Here is a 6,204-nt window from a genome sequence, read left to right as displayed (position 1 = left end):
GTGATAACCTGAAAGTATAATTTTTATGTAATCACCCTTTCTCTAGATCAGTTCCCAGCCATGACGCCAGCAAGCATCCCTTTTATTGTTACCCTGTGGACGCCATGGTTTGAAATTTTTCATGCCAACCTTCCCCGTGTGACCCCCGGGCCCCGCCACCTTCCCACTCCCACACCCTGAGCCGTCCACCCGTCCTCCAGTGCCTCTCACACCCAGGTGTATGTACCCAGGCGTCGAAAACCACCCAAAGACCGCGAGTTTTGCACCGCAGCGGGCCCAGACTGCGGGGCGCCTCACCCGCCCAGCTGTCCAATTTGACAGATGGCAAAACTGAAACTCCGAGGAGCAGAGTCCTGGCTGAAGGCTGCACTGGTGCCAAGAGCCCGATTTGGGGCTGGAACCCAGGATCCTAGGTTCCTGACACCGGGACCAGTGCTGCGGTCCTGATCCCATGAAGGTGTCTCAAGACAAGTGCGCAATTTGTTTTGTTTTGTTTTTAAGGTGCAGACACTTCTGCAACAGATGCAAGATAAATTTCAGACCATGTCTGACCAGATCATTGGAAGAAATATCCTTTTTATTTGTAGTTGGCCTCTCATGGGCCTTTGGATCCTATTTGCAGGGTAGCGATGGGGTATATGGGTGGTCTGCAGGCCAGCTTCAGCCAGTCTCTTAAACTTTTTACTGAGCTTGGATGTACTGTGTTCGTCAGAAGGACTGTGCTAAGGGTTAGGGGTACAGCTGAGCTAGACAGATCACTGGCTGGAGGAACTCGCAGTCAACCAACTATAATGGCTGGTATGATTGACTGTTGAGCACTTTATGTGTGTCTCTCCTTTCATCCTCACTACCACCTTATGAACAGGTTATGCTGTTATCATCTTTATCTAGCGAAGGAAGTAACTGAAGTTTAGAAAAGTTTAAGAACTTACCAGGGTTCCTACTGCTTGTAAGGGTTAGGGCTGCCTTGCCCCTGACTCCTGTACTCTTAACCACCAGACTGTAAGGAAACTGGAAAATCCACTTCCTTAAGACAGTTGTGTTTAAGGCCATAGTTATCAGGGGCTTGGATGAAAAGGATAAGACATGGGGAGATGTTGGTGTGTGTCACCTTTAACTTCACCACTTGATGATATGAGTAGTCGCATTGATGATCTGGAGAAAAACATCGCAGACCTCATGACACAGGCTGGGGTGGAAGAACTGGAAGGTGAAAACAAGATACCCGCCACACCAAAGAGTTGAAGGTGAGGGGGTGCAGTACAGAGTGATAACCTGAAAGTATAATTTTGATGTAATCACCCTTTCTCTAGATCAGTTCCCAGCCATGACGCCGGCAAGCATCCCTTTTATTGTTACCCTGTGGACGCCATGGTTTGAAATTTTTCATGCCAACCTAATTATGTAAAATTTATTTTCCCAGTTTTTATTAATTAGGCGTATATATCATAGTTAAGACAACTGTCTAACATTAGATAACCACTGGGTTTGTATCATTCCAACCAGTAACAAATGTGTTTTTGTTGACCTGAAAAGCCACAATGTGTGGCCACATTAAGCCTTTACTCTAGATTGATTTAAATTTCCACTGGATATCAGAAGAAAGACAACTAATTAAAAAACTTACATAGGGCTGGCCAGTTAGCTCAGTTGGTTAGAATGTGGTGCTGATATCACCAAGATCCAGGGTTCAATACCTGTGTGGACCAGCTGCCAAAAATAAAAATAAAAACATATAGCAAGATTAGATGCACAGTGATCACTCAACACAGTGGGTTTCTTCATTGTAAGCTTTTTCCTGTGTGTGTATGTGTGTGGTGGTACTGACCTTGTAAAATAATAAAACATATAGCAAGATTAGATGCACAGTGACCACTCAACACTGTGGGTTTCTTCATTGTAAGCTTTTTCCTGTGTGTGTATGTGTGTGGTGGTACTGACCTTGTTACAACCCCCAAATAATTTTTAAGCTCACTTTCCTCACATTCCATTTGTAGCATTTTAATTCACTGTAAAAATAAAGTTTACTGAGCATTTTTAGTAATGAAAGTACCAAGCAGACTATACAGTAAAAGATACCTAATTCCTTTCTTATTTTCTGGGCATGCCCTGAACCAAATTTTAAGTAACTATGAAATTGAGGTTGCTTTGAAATCCATGAAAATAAATAGAGGTTTGGGAGGTTAAAGATGCTTAAATTTGCTTTTCTATTAACAACAGATTGGGTTGATTCACTGTGTGAGTAAATCACATATTTGTTTTGGATTTGTCATCTTTATTCCTATCTAGAGATAATTTGGAAAATGTCTGAATCTTAGAAGCTTCTCTGGATCTCTTTATATTATTTGGCAGTCAGAAATCCCATCAGTGGAGTGATAACATCCTCTCAAGAATTATGGGACTTAAGACAATTGAGTGACAGGGATAATACAAAGAAAGAAATGGGAGAAGGAAACAATTCAGAAAAATTTTTGATAAAGATTTCAGTTAAATCTTTTATTTTTGCTAGAATATTATGCAAAAAAGTTTAATTCATTAGAGGATTCTCAAAGGATTTTTAGTTGATAATTCTATGTATCATTTTTATTTGTCCTCATATAATGAAAAACAAGTTGATGGTTTTTCCTCTTCAACAGGTTGCTAATAATTTACACTGAAATCTGGAATACCGTTTTTCCAAGCCAAGAGAAGACCGAATGGCTTTTTGCAGCTAACTGTTATGTGTAGACAGGTTTTGTATTATGAAGTGTGCATTCTTATCACCGACTATATAGTTATAGAGTGAGTTTCCCCCAGTTTTTTGAACATCTTGGACCTTGGTCAGTTGTGCTATTAATTATTAAACACTAAAACCTTGGCAGATCCTGCATAAAATTGTCAAATTTTTTAGTGTACTTTTGTGAAATCATTTTTTCCTGCCATTCCTTTTGTGGTGGTTACTGTTTGGTAAAAGTTGCTGTGTAATTTTTTTTATTAAACAAATAGTAGATTCTTCGATTACAGATACACTTGGTGAAGTAAGACATCTGTAGAGTTTAGGGTTCTTTTCTTCTCAGCACAAAGTGACTGTGAGCTGACACCAAATAGTGTGTGGGCAATACTTTTGAAATGGCAGAAAACATTTAAAAATTGTTTATTCAGAAATGTCTGACACTGCTCTGTTGCCAAAACTCATAATTGAACCATGACTTGTAATTAAGTTAGGAGATCAGATGCTAAAGTCAGTGAAAAGTAATCTCTGCCACATTACTGTGTTAGAACTTTTAAGATACAGAAAATAACTGAATAGCCTGATGTAATAAGGCATTCGTTTTTTAGAGTTTTGCATGAGAATCTAATATTTCAGTAGGACGTTACATTGCTCATCTACAGTGTAAACATATCTGGCAGGATTTTAAAACTCAATTACTCCCTCCTTTCTTTGAGCTACTGATTGAAAAAGGAAAAGACCGTTTTAAGTTGCTTGGCTAGGAAATGATAAATGGCTCATTAGTAGGCTCAAGTTTTTAAGAAACACTATTTTACTTAAACTATTTCTTACCTAAATTCTTGCAAAGTAACAATTTTATTATTAATTCTAGAGACAGGGATGATAATTCTTGCCATCAAAAATGCAGTGTCAGGAATGCTAAGCCTCGAGGCCAGTATTGATGACCTGGAATGCCAAGCATGTGATTGTCACTGCAAAGTGATTTTGTATAACAAAAACTTGAAAAAGTTGAGGAATGGTATGGCCCTTCATAGAAGGAAACCCTCCTTAACGAAAACAGGATGATTTTTTTTTTAAGTTTTCCATATCACCAGTCTTGTTTGTATTGCAACTATATAATAATTTGTCCTATTTACAAACTATGTGGGGAACACAAAAGAGTAAAATTCTTCTGAAATAAAATGAACTTAGCACTATTATTACCAGCTGCAGAAAATCCTTTGACCAGACCAGCAAGTTGTGCTGCAGGGTTTAGCCCATGAATGGCCCACTCACACAGGGCTCTGACCAGACCAGCTGAAACCTGAGTGAAGGATGTTTTCAAGCCTCATAAACAGCAAATGGAGATATGGCATGGCTGTTGTAAGGAGAGTTGGGACTTAGGAGTTGGCTTCCTTAAGTAACAAAGATTTCAAAGGCAGGCTCCCTTGACTAAAAATACCTGCCATGAATAAAGGTGCCTGAAATCCTGCTATTAAAGCTTCTTTTGTGTCAAATTTGTTTGGCTTTCTACATTTTCAGATTAAAATACACATACCACATTAGATCATTAGCGAAAACCTCTGGAGGGATTAAGTACAAGTAGCCAAAGGCAAAACAGGAAAGGGAGATGTGGGTGGGGGTTGTGTTGCTGGAAGGGAAAACTGGGGAGTATTAGAGCCTTGGGTTTGCCCAGATGGTAAAGGGGACCATTCCCAAGTACATTCCCCAGGACACTTGTCCTTGAAGAAGTTTCACATAAAAAGTATTTATAGTCACTTGAGTTCAGGAAACTTGCCACTGACTAGATTGGATTCATGAACACTCACAGTGCAAATTAGCATATTAAAGGTTCTGAAAGTCTGAGAGCAGAGAAATCAGATTTAACTTTCTCACCTGACACTTTCCAAGTTACTTGACCAAGGATCCTTTTCTACACTTAACACCTAATTAACATTTAACTGAACTAATAGAGTGTAAAATAGATATAGGAACATGCCACTTAAACTAATCCAACAAACAGCTTTGAGTTCCGTTTGTAAACGTGTGTATTAAGTACTCGCTCAACACCTTCTCAAAGGTACAAGCAAAACCTTTAGCCTTATATAAAATAAGCTTTATAACCCTGTTGCACCTTCACATGTGTATAAGATGATGTCCCTGCTCTCGGGACTATACCTATAAGGATGAGAACTGCAGATACCTGGTAAGTTAGGAGAACCGTGAGCACAGAGATGACCAGACACTCCATTGCCACCACTTCCTAACCAGTCTCAGCCTTCCTGGCACAACCTGGGGTGGCCAGAGAAACAGCTGCTTTCCCCTCCAACCTGCTTCCCCAGGATAGCATACACCTTCCTTTTCTCATAGCCTTTGCTCAACAAAACCCACTTTCTGGTGGCCCTTTCCCACAGCATGCATCCGGATGTGTCAGCACGGCCCTTTCCTAATTCTGGGCATAGTCTTTTTGTGCAGGAAAGTCTTTCTACCTCTGCTATTCTCCAACTATTTGTTCATTTATAGGCTATCAGGTTAGCTCAGTTAGTTAGAGCATGGTGTTATGATACCGAAGTCAAAGATTTGGATCCCAGTACTGGCCAGCCTCCAAAAAAAAAGATCCTATTGAGGGCTAACAAGCACAGGTTGGTATGGAGGCCCACACACCATAGAGACGGCCTCTCATTGACTAAGTGCCCTCATCTCCCAAGCCCAGGGTGCTTCTGCATTGGCTCCAGTTAATCCTGCTTCTTTCTAGCCACAGGATTTTGAAATGTTTTTTTTAATCTTTTTTTTTTTTTATCAATTCTTTTTTACTACTTTGTTTCAGTACTAGTAAAGCACTACCATGGTTTGATCTTATCAGAACTAACAGTATTTCAGGTAACTAAAGGTTAATTTGCTTTTGTGAGTCCTTGGAATCCTAACCCCCACTTAGAGCACTGTTGCTATGGGAACATAGCATCCTCCGAACAATTTAAAAATGAACTTTTTAAACATCCTGTTTGTTAGTTAAAGGTTTCCTGTATAGATAATTATGTTTCTCTTTTATTCTGTGTTCTGTACGTTTATGTAGTTTTAATTAGACTAAAGTGGAGGAATTTGCACAATGTGTCATCATATCTAACCCTGAGAATTAACTGGCAACAGCTAATGATTTCTCATAGCTAGCACCTTCTGAAAGCGTTTATTATAAACCACTGCACTGTGTACGTATTTTGTTCTATTTGGCTTAATCCTCAGGACAAAACTGAGTTAAGTTTTTATGTGACCAGTCCCATTTTAAAGAGAAGGAACCCAGGGCTGGGAGTCAGTTGCCGGAGGTCGCACAACTGGTAAATGAAGACCCTGGAATCCACCCGTAGCTGTCCACCTACACAGCTTACTCTAACTGTTTCATCAGCCTCTGCACATGAGCTGAGATTTCCAGATCTTTGTGCCTGGGCTGTCTGGGAATCATCAACCCTACTACCTTGGTGGGCCTTGAAATTTAGTTTCAAAAGGCTGATTTTGCATTT

At 40.0% G+C, this 6,204-nt stretch overlaps 1 long non-coding RNA gene across 1 annotated transcript; it reads left to right on the top strand.

Moving 5' to 3' along the window:
• The first annotated feature begins 484 nt into the window (after positions 1-484).
• On the top strand, positions 485-4,189 carry LOC103584344. The gene is made up of 3 exons (XR_549964.1): positions 485-568; positions 1,127-1,247; positions 2,637-4,189. It is a non-coding gene; the product is annotated as an uncharacterized LOC103584344 (long non-coding RNA).
• The last annotated feature ends 2,015 nt before the right edge of the window (positions 4,190-6,204 follow it).

This window comes from Galeopterus variegatus, unplaced genomic scaffold (genome assembly GCF_000696425.1).
Source record: "Galeopterus variegatus unplaced genomic scaffold, G_variegatus-3.0.2 Scaffold197, whole genome shotgun sequence".
Lineage (NCBI taxonomy): Eukaryota > Metazoa > Chordata > Mammalia > Dermoptera > Cynocephalidae > Galeopterus > Galeopterus variegatus.
Note: the sequence above shows the minus strand (reverse complement) of the source record. Positions and strands in the feature narration are given on the sequence as shown.